The 16,248-nt window shown below is 39.4% G+C and overlaps 1 protein-coding gene across 5 annotated transcripts in view; it reads left to right on the top strand.

The window, feature by feature from the left end:
* LRRTM4 (leucine rich repeat transmembrane neuronal 4) overlaps nucleotides 1-16,248 on the top strand; it is a 543,042-nt gene that overhangs the window by 17,092 nt on the left and 509,702 nt on the right. For all 5 annotated transcript variants that reach the window (XM_050910344.1, XM_050910345.1, XM_050910348.1 and 2 more), the window contains exons 2-3: nucleotides 125-165; nucleotides 257-339. The gene's annotated coding sequence lies outside the window, so the exon portion shown is untranslated. The remainder of the gene's footprint in view (nucleotides 1-124; nucleotides 166-256; nucleotides 340-16,248) is intronic.

Here is a 16,248-nt window from a genome sequence, read left to right on the forward strand (position 1 = left end):
AGATTTTGAGAAATGAATCAGTGAGACACTTTAAGCACTATTAAATCCCACTTCATATTTTCAAAGCTGCCAACAAATGTAAACAAAAATTAAGATAACATGTTGTTTTGGTCTGTATTTTTAGGATGCCATGCTGCTGAGCCTTGGAGAGCACCTCGCAGACATGTGAGTGCTTTAATACTGTACTCCATAATGATTCATATATATGTGACAACTTTTTTTTTTCCTAACTTGGACTTCTGCTATGCTTCTAAAGGAGACTGACTGACGTCGTTCCCATGTTAAATTGAACACTGCACCTTGCTTGACCATCCCTGCACGGTTTTGAGTCTTTTTAAGGTATTTGGGCATCTAAAGAAGCATATTGACATAAGTTGTTTGTTTTGGTGGGGTTTTTTGTGCTTAAGGTATTTGCTCTCATTTTTACATGCTAAGGTATTTTAGAAAATCCTGGAGAACATTTGTTTACATGTTCAAGTAGGTAGGCACCTTCAGAAGCTTGTCCACAGAGAACCTGCTACTTACTACAGCAGTAGGAAAGATTAAAAAAAAACCCCAAAATAAAACCACATCACTCTAGTTTCTAGGGTAAATGAGTCTGATAATGTCTCATAGATCGTTTCCAAGAGTGTTCGTTCAAAATCTGAATTTTAAGCCATGTTTCTTCCAAGAACTTCATTCATTTTGCTAAGGCTACGATCTTGTAGCTTTTAGTCCATCTTCAGTTGCATTTCAAAAGGTCCCTTCGCATGCTGGAAATATTTTAAGTCCAGATTAAATGAGGGAGCATCAGTGTAAGCATCCAGCTTCACATACAAATCTATTTCTCCTTTTGGAACTGACAAAGAGCTATTTGACTGTGCCTGAAATGCAGCTGCTTAAGCTTTAAAATGTTATCATTTCTGTCTGTGATTGTGTGGTCACACAAATATTGCTGCAGTTGACCCCAAGTGCTAAACTGAGAGAAAATCAGTTGTGTAGTCAGAGCCTAAGGATCTGGCTGAGTATGTGAGTGAATTCACAAGATGTGTATGTCTAACTCGGGTGTATGCTTTTAAAAATGAACGAATTTGTACATGTTGATGCGTATATAACTTTTAAGGAAAGAAATTGCATGTTGACTTTTTTGTTAGATGTCTTTCTGTTCACAGTGCTACTTAACTAAGGTGTAATTTTTTTCCCCATATCTTTTCATTACAAGGAAAAAAATCCCTTTACGAAGAGGCTGTAGAATATTAGCATGCAGCTTATCCTATGCAGAGGGAAGGATTTGAGATGTCATTGAAGTAACAAGAATCATTGTTCTATAGGCCTGAATTTTCCATTTATTGCCTATTTACAGAGTGTGATTCTCGCTTGTGCTAAGATGTTTTCCTATAACCCTGACAGGCATGAGGTGCCCTTCTGCTCAGGAAGTGGATTTCTTTGATTTTTCAAGTGCTGTGTTTCTGCTTTTCCAATATTGGGACTAAGACAATTCATATCAAATTTCAGATGGGAACAGAGGAAATCCAGCGGCTTTACATCACATATGAAAACTTGTATCGACTCTGGGTTTGAAGTTGGAAATCCTAATCAACTAGAGTGCATTCTCAAGTCTGATAAATCTTAACAGACCTTTTAATCAATATAGCTTAGAGTTTGTGCCAGAGCACATAGCCAGCTGTAATATATACGACTTTCGGTAAAGTTACAGAATTCCTGCACGTTTTTTTAGGATAAGTATCTCTCTAAGATGTTGTATTGTTGCTTTATGGAAGGGATTTAAGCTGACTATGAGCTTAAACTACTGAGTTTTTTTTCTTCCCAGTTTAGAGCTTTTTCAGGTGTCACAGTCTAGGGGTACTATTGTAAATGAGAAGCAGGCCTTTTGAATGGTTGCGCTAATTTTATTAGATGTGTGTGCATGTGTAGATATGCTTGTGCTCCAAATGCACCATTTCTCACTTTTTCAAGTGCCACTTTTAGTCATTTGCATGACCTTCCCAAGTGCTGGACTGAATATCACTTATGGGCAGGAGCTAAAGGCCAGTGATGTCACTTTGTAGCTTGGTTCAGTAAGTTTTGGGCTGAGCTTAACAAGAGTTTTTCTGGATTTGCAGCCCTGATGTTTCTGGCAATCTGTTTGTTCCCGCTGCTGCTTACATGTAAGAACAGATTTACCACCTCCAGGTACCTTGGAACCAACTCTGGCGTAGCTGGCCGAGTTGGTCTATATTTACGGGGTTTTGTGCTGTAGATGAGAGCACAAATTGGCACCCACTGCCCATGCCTGTGACAACAGCCTTTCCATGGAAGACGTGTAGCAGGAGCAGACTAACTCGGGCTGCTTGCCATCTCCTCCGGGCGTACACAGTCCCTGTTCCAGTAGGTTGTATATGGCATTTAGTTTTCTTGCTAGCTCTGTATGGGCATGATTCCTGTGGAAGCAAAGGTTAGTCTGGCTGAAGTGGTTTCTGCTGTAGGGAGATACTATGTTGTATGTCTTGATGTGCTATGGAAGTGTTTGGTGTAGCCCTTACTCAGTATCTCTGTCTTGGGCAGCTGCAATAAGAGTCCTACCCTGCACTTGAAAGCAGGATGGAGGGGGGAAAAACTATTTTCACTTCTCTCAACTGTATATTTACAAGATTTTAAGCTTGAGAAGCTCTCCCCCTGCCAGGATTTCTCTAAAGAAAAAAGATAACCTTGGCATGCTACTGTAATTGTCACTCGCTGTTTCCCTTGGCACTGTTAGGACAAGTGTTGCTTGTACCCTGAAGGCAGACAGCAGTGCTAAATTCTATCCGACTGTGACTGTTGCTTTATTACCATGAGGACTCGGGACTGAGCAGACACTGCAGAGGAAGATATTTCAAACTCCTCTTATACCTTCAGTTTGGGAAATTACATTTTGCCATGTAGTTTTTAATCTGTCGGTATAGACCATACAAAATGACAAGTGAGCATGATTTAATTTTATGATAGCACTGCGTTAGATGACCACTTTATGTTGCTGTAAAAGAGGGATTTGAAGTGGTGCTGTGCTTTGCTCTTCCTTCCACATTTGAGATTCTTGTTTCTTGAAGTCTGACAAGAAAATCTTAAGAATGTTAAGAACAGCTTTACTGTTGTCTCCTGGGGCCTGGTTACTCATGTGGAATCATATTTGGCAAAATAGGTATCACGTAGGCACTGAGTGGTTTGCATCATTTTATCAGGACTTGTCAAAATGTTTTATAATGGAGATCAAGCCTGATCCCTTATTTCACAGATGGGGAAAAATCAGGTCCAGGGAGTGTAAGCAATAAGCAGATGGCCAGAATCCAAATCCTAGTTTGGTTATCGGTCCATGCTTGCATGTATGAGCATGCATCACTTAGTGGAGCATGACAAAGAGCTACTGGATATGGTGCATCGGCGTGCCATAGCCAAGTACTGCCCGTGAGCGCTAGCCAGAATCCTAAAGGCTCAGGAGCGGTGGCTGAGTCCCAGCCCCACATGGACACAGGGTGCATGGCTCCTGGTCCTGGAGCCAACAGCATTAGTGTGGGCACCTCTGCTCAGAGCGCAGTTATGCCGAATAGATGTGATCTAGCTCCAGAGAGCAGAAATAACAGCGGCTAACTGCTGTGTCAGGCTGATTGTTCTCTTCGCTCGGTTAGCAGTAACTTCACACAAGGGAACGGGATGAAGTGGTGGCCAGTCTTGGTTGTTACTCGTAAGATTACACATCTTGCACTTGCCATGAGCAGCTGGGTCCTGATTGTCTGTTGGTCTCTGTTATTTTTTTTATTTATACTGCTACAAATTCAGTGCAAGTAGGCAGTGGTAGTTTCTTATATCAGCATTGCAGCTGTGCAAGAGATAACAGAATCAGAATTGTGTTGGGCACATACGTGTGAAGGAAAAAAAAGGAAACTAGTTTTTGTTTCTGACCCTTGAGTAGAAAGGAGAAGAATATATATTCTTGTATAAATCAAGAGTAATGCATTTGGCGTCACTGAATTCTTATCTTGATAAAATTGAGATAGGGAAGAACTAGTACTACTGTATATGATTCTGGTAAAACCTTGTCCAGAAAATTGTTTACAATTCCAGGCGCTTGTATTCAAGAAGATAAACTGAAACAGATGTAGAGCAGAGGTTTTAGGGTGATCAAGGAAATGATTAACAAGAGATTAGAATACTCATGCTTCATTAGCTTATCAGAGAAAACTCTGATAATGCATCATGTGGGTATACACCAGGGAAGAGGAAGAATATGCAAAAACTAAGGCTGAGGTTGACATGAGCGTAAGTGGCCAAATCCGGACCTGAGAAGAAGTTTCCTTCTCATTAGAACAAGCTCAAATTTGCTTCAAACAGCTTCCTATAACAGGAAGGGTGCAGGTAAAAATTCCTGTTTTGAGGATGGTGGTCTATTAAACTTAACTTAAAAAAACCCCCAAACACCCAAACAACAAAAGCAATAACATTAGGATTATAATCTTATTGTGATGTTCTCTATTTTAATTAATGAGCAAATTGCTTTAGTCTTTTCCAAGTCTCTAACACTAGAACAGTTTATACCATCTGAGAATCTGATCCTGAATTTCCAGAGGTAACTTAATCCATTTTGTCTGCTGCATCATCATGGGAGGAGGTATATGTTCATGCACAAGGGAAAAGAGGAGGGAAGTAGAGTTAAAAAAAGTACGGTTCCCCAGTGTCCCAGCCAACGAAAAATCCTGCGATTGTGGAAGGACACGTAAATGTTGGGCTTCTGTTTTGGGCACTCAGTGAAGGAATTTAAAGCAATGCCAAATACCTAGCAGTTCTGTGTAATCATCATGCTATCTATTCTATTGAACCATGGAAATGAAATAAAATCCAAGGTGAGCATCCACTTAAGAGTTCCTAAAGGGTTTCTTGAGAACATGCCAAATTCAATACGTCTTCAGGTGCCTTAAAGTTCATGCAGAGAAAACACGCTCTGCTGCCAAAATTTATTAGAATGGGCTATTATTGGAGCTCTGAGGACAATTGCTTAGAAGGCACTTGTTTCATCGTTCTATATCTTAATTATTGAAGTGATGGAAGTCAACAAGGCTAATCTGATTTGTGGGAGTAATTGAGGTCAGTGTGCAGGGAAGAGGGAGAGAAGGGGAAGGAGGCTTGCCATTTTAATACAAATGAAATTATAACTTTCACTTCGATAAGCAGAGAGCAACCTAGAAACAAGTTGAGTAAATTTTCCTCTAAACTTACAGGGCTTTGAAGATTTAAAAAAAGAAGGGGGGGGCAAACCCCACAGATTTTATAATACTCTGTAACACTTCATAGGAGACTAGGCAGAGAGGAAAAAATCACTACTGCACAAAACGATCTATTCCACTTTAATTATTTCACGTGCGCCATAAGTAAAAGAATCTTAATAAATTAATGCAAACTATTACATAGAACACAAAAGAAAAAAAATCTCAAACCTACTAGGAGTTGCAGTGTTGGGAGTCCTGGTGAGAGACTTAGCTGCAGGCTGTTTTACTTCCCCTCTAATCTTGGTACCCTACCTCATCCGCATTGCAGATATCACAAAGTTGTTCACTGATTTTTAACTGAACCATAAAATAAAGTAGGCACAGCTAATACACCTGAATTTCTTACTCTGTTAGGTTTCCAGTTTTAGGATGTATGATGGTCTTTAAGTTGGCACGCACTTTGTGGTGAATGCTAAATGCTTCCCCTCTCTCTCCAGGATGAAGTGGTGGGCTTTCTAGCACAGATGTGTACTGTTTTAAGATTAGTCTATTCCCACCCACTCCATCCCACTCACATAAAACACATTTAATTCTTCTGCAACTTTGCATTTTAATTATTGAATCCAGTTCTTTTTAGATGACACTGTGTTCTCATTTACCAGCAGATGAAGCTGATGATTTGAAAGAATGGGAAGCAAGAGGGCACAATTATTCCTAAGAATTTCCTTATTTCTTGGCATTACAAATTAGGGATTAGACTTCTCCAGCCCAGCTGATGTTTTCAACACTTTCCAAAGTCAGAATGACTTCGATTATTTAATTGTGAATTGAGAGCTATTTCCAGTTTAGTAGTAGCTCTAACAAAAAGAAATTAAGGGAATGGATGGTAAAAGAATAATGATAAATGACAGCTTGGGCCACCCAAATATGGCATTCCCATTAAATAATACCTGTTCACTGATGCGTAGCAGGTCCATGAGCTTAGCCAGCATGTGGGATGAGCAAAACATTCTCCCAAGTAGTTCACATTTACCTGTGCAGAAAAAAAAAATCATCCTAGGGGCTTATTAGTGTGTGTTCATGTTTAAATAGTGCTGGTAGGGTGCCAATTGGGATAATACCTCAACATCTAAGTGCAGTTAGAGCTTTCAAAATTGCCTCTGACAGGGCAATTACAATTTTCTCCACTATTGACATAGGGAAGACAATCTGCACCGTTTTGAGCCCTAGCCATGTTTGAAGCAGGTTATTTTTTCCTCAGGTATGCAGGACTTGAGGGTTAAATTGCCCCAAGGTTTTTAACTTTATGATAGATATCTTTCTACAAGATATTTCTACTGCTGAGTGTAAAGGGGAAACATGAATTTTTTCCTTTTTCTAACTTTTTTTTTAAACCCATGAGACATGCTTTAAGAGCTGCGTATTTGTAAAGGAAAAGGAGTTTGCTTTAAAACGAAGCAAATTAAAAGCTGCTTTTAATGCTGATGGTTCCCTTTATCCAAAGCTTGGGAATAGCAGCCTCCAAATACTTCCCTCCTTGTTCATGGCTCCTTGTACTGTAACCTGCGCTGGAAGAACAAAGGCTGGGCAAAAGGTTTTCCTGGCTTAAGGAGCAAGAGTGGTTGGTTATGGTCAAGTGGCACACGGTCGGAAAGGGAGCCGTCCCTCCTCTTAGGAAGGAGCGGTGCGATGGTTTGTTAGGCAAGAGACTTTGAGAGAGATGCAGGACGCTTCAGTCCCAATGCTTTGTTCAGTTCTGCAGGGACAGACTCACAGTAAGTGAATTTATTCTTTTTGGTTCGTTGCTTCCCCTTCATGGATCCGATGATGTGATCAAAGCATCTGTTAGCAGTGTGGGTCAGTTGAAAGATAACGCTTGATGCTGTGTGGTTGAGTCTGCATGTAATGCTATATGGCATGTTCCTCAGCAGTGATTACAGGAGCTCAGATGAAGCTAGGCTTTAAATATCTGCAGATACCAGGGAGGTTTTGGATTCTGCATGGTTTTCGAATTGGAAATTGTGTTCTTTTTGCAGTGAGTTGATCTAAATAGCTACGTATCTAAGAAGGAACTAAATTGATTAGCCAAACCTTGTAGCTAAGCCTTTCCAGATGACAGAGGGCTGCAGCATTAAAGAAATCCTCCGTTACAGACTGGACAATTAAGGTGGAAGAACAGGTATTGGGCTTGCACTACGTTCAGTATTTGCATGAGCAACTAACTGCAAGTTAAGGAATGCAGTACAATCAAAATGTCTCAGCTATTCTGTCTCTCCCACCAGTATGAGTGTTTCATATCCTTCCTCAGTTTTCTGGAAAGCTGATTTGTTTTTACAGCTCTGTACTTCATTGAGATTTAGAAATTAAGTTAAATAGCTTCATGTTGAAATTCTTATTGCTTTTGGTCAGTTTTACTGTCAGATTTTTAATGGACCTCTTAAATAAACTTAGCACCCGTGTTTTGTATGGCTCCTGAAAACGCACTCCCTTCAGCGCTGGGCCGACTGGCGAAAATGCTCGTGCATACTTAATCATACCACTGCTAAAATATATTTGAATTTCTGCTTTGGTTTGAATCCAAATGTGAACTTGATAAGCTAACAAGGACACTTCTGTTCATGCAGAATTCATGAATGCATGTTAAAAACTGCTATAAAAGGACATTTCTTGTCTTCAGCTAAATTGACAGCCACTCTTTCAATATATACTACTTGTGCTTGAAAAATCAAGACACATGATTTTTTTTAGCTAAAAAAACAGATTTTTTTTTAATGTCTGTATGAGTGAAAATCTATGATATTTGCTATGATGTTTTCTTTCAAGAGGTACGACTTTGTGTTGGTATATAACTATTGCTTTTCCCTTTCCTCATCTGTCTTAAAACACAAATTTCTGTGGGTATACACATCTGTGATTAATCTCCCTTCCTTCCACTGTCAGTCAGAGCCTTCCCAGTAAGAGGTTTGTTTAGAGTTTAAAAATTGTGATGCTGAGAAGTTACCCGAAGAAGAAATTTGAAGGTAATACGTTGTAGTGAGCAGGATTCTTTTTGCTTTTTTTTTCCTTATGAACAATGTTGGGCTTTGTATACCTGCTTGCAACATGCAGCAAATCAAGAAGTTGATTCAGTTGGACAAAATGAGGCTGAAGGAGAAGGGGGAGGTGGGAAATCATCTGCTTTTTGTCAGCAGGTTTTTTTCTCCCTTCAATAAGGGGGTATTCCGCATAGTGCCACTTAATGTCTAAGCAGATGCGCATTGACTGGAAATGATTAGATATTTTCTGCTGGACCAGATTGTGCAAATGGATATCCTGCCCTTAGATAGTTATCGTTGCACACAGCAAGACCATTGTCCCAGAACTCTGCTCCTTGCAGGGATCATGCAAGCTGGCTTTAATCAGCTTTGAATGAAGCCAGCCAGCTTCGCTTACAAAACCGTTCTCGTTATTAAGCTAACTTGACTGATTTTGCTTAAGGCAGATGAAGGAGCACAAGCTGCCCTACCTGGCCGTTTACAGAACAGATGCCTTTCCATTGCCTTAGTAGCAGAAGGGTTGAGATCAGTGGAAAGACTGATTTAGAAAGAATTTATTATATCAGTAGCAGTTTTTTTCAGTACTGGCATGAACAAAACCACACCTTGGACCCTCACCACAATAAAGTATATATCTAGAGATTACCCTCAACATCAGGGTAGGCTAATTTCATGTGTCTCTTAATTCCCAGTCCTCTAGTTCATACTGCTATTTTTCTGCAGCTGTAAGACTCTCTTAAAACTACAACATTCTCACATTTCAGGTACTGGGACTTCAAGAAAAATATTGCTTAGAAATATTACAAGACTGGTGACAGGATGAGCGATGGCCAAACTCCTAGTAAGCTTGACAGGCGAGCTCTGAAGAACCTTGCTTGAATGATTTGAAATCTTTCAGGGTCAGCTTTGTACCCCCTTACCTTGCTGAGCAGACACGAGCCCCAGCAGAGAACAGTGTTAGCACGACAGGTATGTGTGTCTGTTCACTGACCTTCCCAGTACAAGGCTGGGCATCTTTGTTTAAACTACTGAGAAGAGGTGTAAGGGAAGAAGAACGATGTCAGACAAATAAAAAAAAATTCAAGTGGCATCCTGAGGTTGGGACAAATTTCGAAAATCCTTCAGCTTCCCAGGACAGCGCATATTGAGATTCAGAGATCCGGTATTAGGATCTAGGTTTCTTTTGCACTTGTTTAGGTTGATCAGACAGTCCTGGCATGGATTGCGTTTTCTTCCAATGCATCTCCTTCAAAAGTAGATTGAATTTCTTCCAGTGGCATGCTGAAGTTGGTGGAGATAATTCCATCTCTTAAGCTGTTCCACATAAATAGGAAAACACTCTGTATATATTTACATCAGAAACCTGGGGTTATACACAATCAGACTGGAGATCTGCCATAAGAACATCTGTCTACCTGAACCTTGTGGAGTTGTACCAGTTCAGACAAAACCTGTTCTCCTTCAGTATCCCCAATGAAGTTGCAAAAGAATGCTCTGAGCAAACACAATTTGGCAAGGCTCATCGTATCTGGGTCACGTGCGTGAGGAAGGATATTCAAAAGGAAATCTTGAAAGGCACTCCGATTTGCCTAGGTATTAGAGTGTGTAACTGAAAAATATTTGTGTCCCTGGATTTAAAAAAAGTGTTGTAATACTTACGTACCACAGGATGGAGTTACAGACTTAACTTTAGGTTTTCTTGCCTTCTAGCCAAACTATTAATGTTTGTTGTAATATGTTTTTTTAATACCCTATACCTGCAACAGATGTGTACAACTGTATTGGAGAATATTCTTCCATATTGCAAAGGGCAGAACAAGGTTACACCTGGCACAAATCCTGCCTACATTGTATGTTGAGGGTACAGGTTGTACATGGTGCTTGTGTCACTACTCTGTGCACTTTAATCTGCTATGATTCCGTAGTCAAGAAAGAGATGCTTTTTCAGAAGTCCTGCGGACTCTGTTAGGAGTTATGTTCAGCATACTGCTCCCATCTGGGAAAATACACTGAGAAAAATGGTCCCTAGGGGTCATGGACCTGTCGGCAGCGTATGGGATGGTGCAACAAATCACATGGGCAGCACAACATTACTAGAATTGCGGGTTGGAGGCAATAATGAGCTGCGGTCTGGAGCAGTAATAGAAAATCTTCCAGGAAGGATTGCTGCTAAGAGTGAAAAGAAAGCATAAAGGCATCTTCTGTTTTTTGGGAGTCTTTTCGTTTGCTTGTTTGTTTTTGTTTTCCTGTTGAAGGAAGAAGCTGTGCTTCAAAAAAGTAGGTGTTCTTGAAATCCTCTCTCTGAACGGAGACCTACTGCGATGAAGCTGAAATATAGTGGGTCCTGGAGCTGGTACTGCAAAACAGCTAGTAACTACTGCTGCTATGATTGGGAGAGGCATTCCCAGAGGTTTCGTTTCCAGGCAGCCAAGCTACCCTTCAGCAAAATTAGTATTCTTCAGCTCCTCTGTCTGTAGAAAGGTGATAGGATTTAATTACATACTAAAAAGAATTATGAAACTGAATCTACTTGTGTTTGTAAAACACTTGGAAACCTTCAGATTGTAGAATTGGCAGTGTTAATAATTACTCTCTACGTCATCCTTGCAGTTTTCTGCCTATCAATCAAGATACAGGAGTGCTTGCTCTTGGAAACTTCAGAAATGTCCTTTGTCATTAGCAGAGCTGCTTCAAAAGAGGTGGTTGCCCATTTGTGAAAGTCTGCAAAGCTGCCTTCATGTGGAATGATGTAAACGGTCTTGCTTCTCATTTCTCAATTACTTCAAACATAATTGAAATTTTACATTTGCCAAAAAGCTCGTTTTCAATTTTAAGTACTTTAAATCTAAACTATAATTCAAGTTTTAGTAAATGCACTTAATTAAAAGCTAGTAAAAACCTTGTTTAGTGTTTTATAATTTTTTAAAGGCTTTTTTTATCACCAAAGATTAATTTGAAAAAATATGCCTGTGTGTATTCATGAGACAGGTTAATTCTGAAGGCAAAAGGTGTTATGGCATTCAAGCTCTGCTTTCTCCTCTTGAGATGTCTGTCTGGTTTTTTGGTTTTTTTCTTTCCCATTCAGTATATTAATAAAATATATTAAGCAAAGTCTTGGATGCTATGCCCTATGCTAGAGAGTTAACATGGAAACCTTCATTTTGTAAGCTTCTGGACTTCTGTATCCTCATAAAATAATTAAATACAGGGAATCTTTATTACTTAGAACTGTTTTTCCTTGGTCTCTTGCCTCGTCAATTCTCATAAAGCGAGGCAAAGTCAGATTGGGTCAATACCTGGATGAGAAATCTGAAAGAAAAGGAATTGGCATTAGTGAGTCACTGGTGAGTGCTTCTCTCTGACTCAGTGCCTTGCAGTATGGAAGTAACCGAATTATCATCCTTTGGATGACACGTAAGACTAAAGTCTTTGAGAAGTGATCCAATCTGTGAGGAGCTTGTAATGAAAAGAGAAACATAGAGCTCTAACAACTTAAATACTAGATGTTATACTGTTTTTTGTCTAATTCATAATATTGTAAGTGTTCTTCTCAAATGATTCTCTCTCTCTCAGCTCTCACCAGGAGAAATCTCAATTCAATAGCAATAATGTAATGTCTGAAGCAATGTTCTTCTACTGATTTTATTCTCACATCATCTTGTATTAACCACATGTCACTTTAATATTTATTCTGTCTGTATGTGGACTTCTGATGATTTTCAACTATCGGCTCCTGTATATTGTGGTAGGAGCCTAAAAACCCCTTTAATAGTTTATTGTATATGTATGGCCTTAATAGCGTACTCAATCATATCCTGAATTTAGGGATATGGCTATACATTCAGTTTTAAGAGGATATTCCTTAAGATTAAGGTATTGCACATGTCAACTTATAAATGTCCAGGTGGGTACCCTGCCCGAAGTGGAGATAAGGACTTGATCATCTGTTCTGTTAGTTGGGGTGTACCTATATTAGAGCTTTAGATTTTATCTGATGTGGTTTTTGGAAGGCAGTTGCTTTGGGTTTCTTTTTTTTTTTATCCCCTCTCCTATTTGCCATTCTTTGATACACATTGCAAGGTTTGTGAGCTGGATTCCTTTAGGAAAACATTTTTGTGGATTGCCTTTTTCATTCTTTCCTGTGTTGTCTCTTGAGACTTAACATGTTTGGTGGTGATGCAAGTGACGGGTAGTATGTTGTGTTGTGGTTGTTTACCTGGGGCTGGCTGGGGAAAAGCAGCATGCTTCAACTGCCTTATACTCCCAAACAGCAGTTGGGTATTACTACCTATGTGGGTTTGATTGGAAACTACCAAGGCTCTGAAAAACAAATTTAATTGTAGAGATTTGAAAGAAACAATGATTTGTGTTCAGTCTCACAGCAGAGCTGGGCTCCTGTCCTCATCCAGTGCTCCATCAGCTGGACTTCGGTGTCTGTAAAATTCTTTTCTGGCTTCTCCTGCTAGTTCATGAGCTGCTCCCAGAATAAACAAATGGCAACTCTTTATTTGCAGGGGCTCAGTTTGCTTTAGGGACACTTTCCAAGCCACGTGTTTTTTTTTTTTTTTTTTCCACAGTGTTGTCAGCTTGTCTGTTCCCACCTGCTACACTGTCCACCATGACTCTGGGAAGACAGTAAGAATAGCATTGACATTTTAGCTAGCTTTCAAAATTACCTTTGGCTGAGTAACATTTTCACAGCATTGTTGCCATGTAGAAACTTTAAATTGTTAGTACTCCTGCATTGAAAGGAATGTCATGGAAAAAATGACGGAATTATTCTGGTGTGAAGTTGGTACAAATGAGAGCAAAACCTCTCCAGAAGTAATATGATTACATGGATATTAGTGTTAGAATATTATATTGCTTCTAAGCCACGCATACCCAAAGATATAAAAAAACTTGAAATAATGTTGAAAGATGCTCTGAGAAAATCAATGACTATTGTTGGCTGCCTCAGGTAATGTGAATGTAACACACAGTTATTGTGGTGGTGTGGAATCTCTTGGCATCCGACCTATGAATTTCATAACTTCTGTGGGCACCAAGCAGATGGAAAAACAGGAGTTTAGCACTAGAGCGTGTTATGGTTAGGATGTAGCTTAATGCCGTGTATTCAAAATAGCTTAATAGATATGAGCAATCAATCGTGGCAATATAAGAGACATCACCAGAGCACCCACCCTCTAGCGTGTGCACAGCGTGCAACTATTTGGGAGCCAGGTGTTGGACATTTGCAGCCCCAGGGAGGACGAGGTTGGAAGTATTCACAGGTTTCAAGGCAGGAAAAAGCAGTTATGGTCACTTACTCAGAGCTTCCTATACACACAGTCCATTGCATCTCACCCAGCAATCTGTGCGCCAAGTCTGTAACTTGTTTTTAGATGGTGTCTGTTACAAATATGTCCAGTCTTTCTTTAAAGTCTGAAAACAATGGCAGATTCACCGTGTCCCTGGATATGTTGTTCGCTAAGTCAATTTTCCCATTAAAAAAAAAGTCTGACTGTAGTCAGGATTTGTCTAGCTTCACGTAAAGTGCCTTTCCTCCCTGCCACTAGCAGGATATCTACAGAAATCCCTTTCTTCCATAGGTACTTCTAGATCATCATATGCTAATAATGGGCTATATCCTCTTCCTGCAGTAGATGACTATAAAGCTGTCAACAATCATTTGGGTTTATAGCAATAGCAATTATACTAGATTTTTTGATTAAATTTTGAATGTTACATGAGTAGTATAGAAGAATAAATTACCCTTAGAATTATACTGGCTATATATTTCATTCATATTTGGGATCATGAAGCATTTATAACAGAATTGCATCTGCTGTAGGTATGCAGAAAGATTGCTCTTAGTATGACAGAATAGATTCTCTGTCCTTCTAAAGATGGCTCACACTGATGCAGAGTAGCTGTTCAAGTGAATATCTTTAAAGCAATTAAAAATGTGCTGAGTCTGAGATAATATGGTGAAGAAGCCCTTCGCACATATGGATAGAATACCATGAGAGATCAATAAGTTTTCTGAGGAGCAGTGTTTGGCCAAAGTCTGTGCTGTATAAACGGTCCCGATTCTGCCGAAGGTCTGTGCAGGTATCTTTGCCTCAATTTACTGCTATCGGTAGCTCTCCAAACAGAGAGATGTAAAGTTCCCAATTTTATGCTGATTTCTAATGGCCACACTATTAAGAAATATCAAAGGGTAATTCTTTATACGAAGGCTTTAAAAGACATGCTGGTTTTTTTGGACAGTAATGAGAATCTGCTTTAGTAGTAGTAGTTTTGCAGCCTGGTCTGTTGATGTCTGCCTGAGAAGTATTCCAAAGGCAAAATGAGAAACTGCAAAATCTAGTTTTTGTTGATCAGCATTAAATCGGATTCAAGATAATCAAAGGATATAACTGGAGATAAAATGTGCTTAGAGTTTAAGCAGGTTTCAAAGAAACTTAAACATATGCTTGCCTTAAATGCCATACCTAAAAGCTCTTTGTGAAAGGGCCATTTTCCTGAGTAGGCTAGGAATAGAATTGAAAATATCTTCGAAGCAGAGACTCTTAATAATGGAGGAAAAACCAACACCAAATAAATCAAATGAATGTAGTGAAATTTCCAGGAACCCTTCTATAATGTGTGTCTGTTCTACAGAATTAATATACAAAGCAAATATATAGCTGTGGCATGACACAATAATGCAGTCATGTATTGCTTGGGCTGGAGCAGAAGAAAGTGGACTAGCAAGACAGAAAGAAATAGGAGGATTAGGTGTTAAAAACGAGATGGTGGTTTTTTTTTCTTTTCTCTGTTGAAGCTGTAATGTAACAGTGTGTATTCACCATTTGGATAACCTGAAGAAAGTGGTAAAATTTGTATCACTGGATTTACTTAAAATTAGACTGGACAAAAATTTTTCAGTGCAGTCTCCTAAGTGATATTTTTATGATAGGACATGGCAAGTAAAGCTGAATACGTGTCTAAATTCTGTTGAAATGGTTGAAGTGAGCAGAAATTTCCATGTGGTTTTTGACAGAAAAAAAACTCTTCAGGCCATGTTCTCAACTAAAGCATATCTGGAGAGGTTTATGTACAGCTGCACAGAAGACAGGGTGATAAGTATCCTTTTCTTGTTCTTTGACTAGTCATGCCACAAGTACAACTTGATATTATATTTTTATTCAGTGAAATAGTCTGTGTTTGTATATTTTGCTGTCTTACATTACACACAGTGGCTTGTGTTGCCCTACCATGAAACAGAACCACATAAATAGCACTGAAAAAAAGCAATGTTTATGATCCATACAGCAAACATTAAAAACCACTAAATTTCTCAAACTTGCTAACGCAGATTTTGTGTAGCTCTGTGTGCAGAAGCACTAAGGTAGTGTGATCGGGAACAACTGCCTCCCCAAGGAAAGAGCTGAACCTCCGCAGCGGAGCAGGTGGTTAACTTGTGCTTGGTTGAGTTTGACAGCAGTTGTTTTAGATCCCCCCCCCCCCCCCCAATGAAAACGAAATAAAATCTATGCTTTGAGTCAAAGGCCCAATGGGTGCAATTTGGTATAGCCACATCCCAAGTCAGTTGAACCTGCATTGACTCGAGTTAAGGATCTGGCTCTCCATCAGCAGACGGAGAGTCGGAAACTCATCCACTTCTATCGTGTGTCTGTGTCTTTGACAATCCAGCTTAATACTGAAAAACCAGGGAAAGTGGATAGACAGGATACAAAAAACAACATGGCTTTATTAACAGCTAGCAGTTTCTTTGTATCATTTCAATTATGCTCCCCCGTAATGAGTTCAATATACTTTTGTAATGTTACTATAAAGCTGCCTATGGGATGACAAGAATATATGGTATGATGTTACAGTCCTTTCATAATATGCTGGAGTAATTAGGACATAAAACTGAACTGAAACTTTAAAACACATTTCAACTCTGTTCTATATATATTACTCTTCAGTGGGCAAGGACAGTAATTTAATATTGACTTCTGGCT

This window comes from Gymnogyps californianus, chromosome 23 (genome assembly GCF_018139145.2).
Source record: "Gymnogyps californianus isolate 813 chromosome 23, ASM1813914v2, whole genome shotgun sequence".
Classification (NCBI taxonomy): Eukaryota; Metazoa; Chordata; class Aves; order Accipitriformes; family Cathartidae; genus Gymnogyps; species Gymnogyps californianus.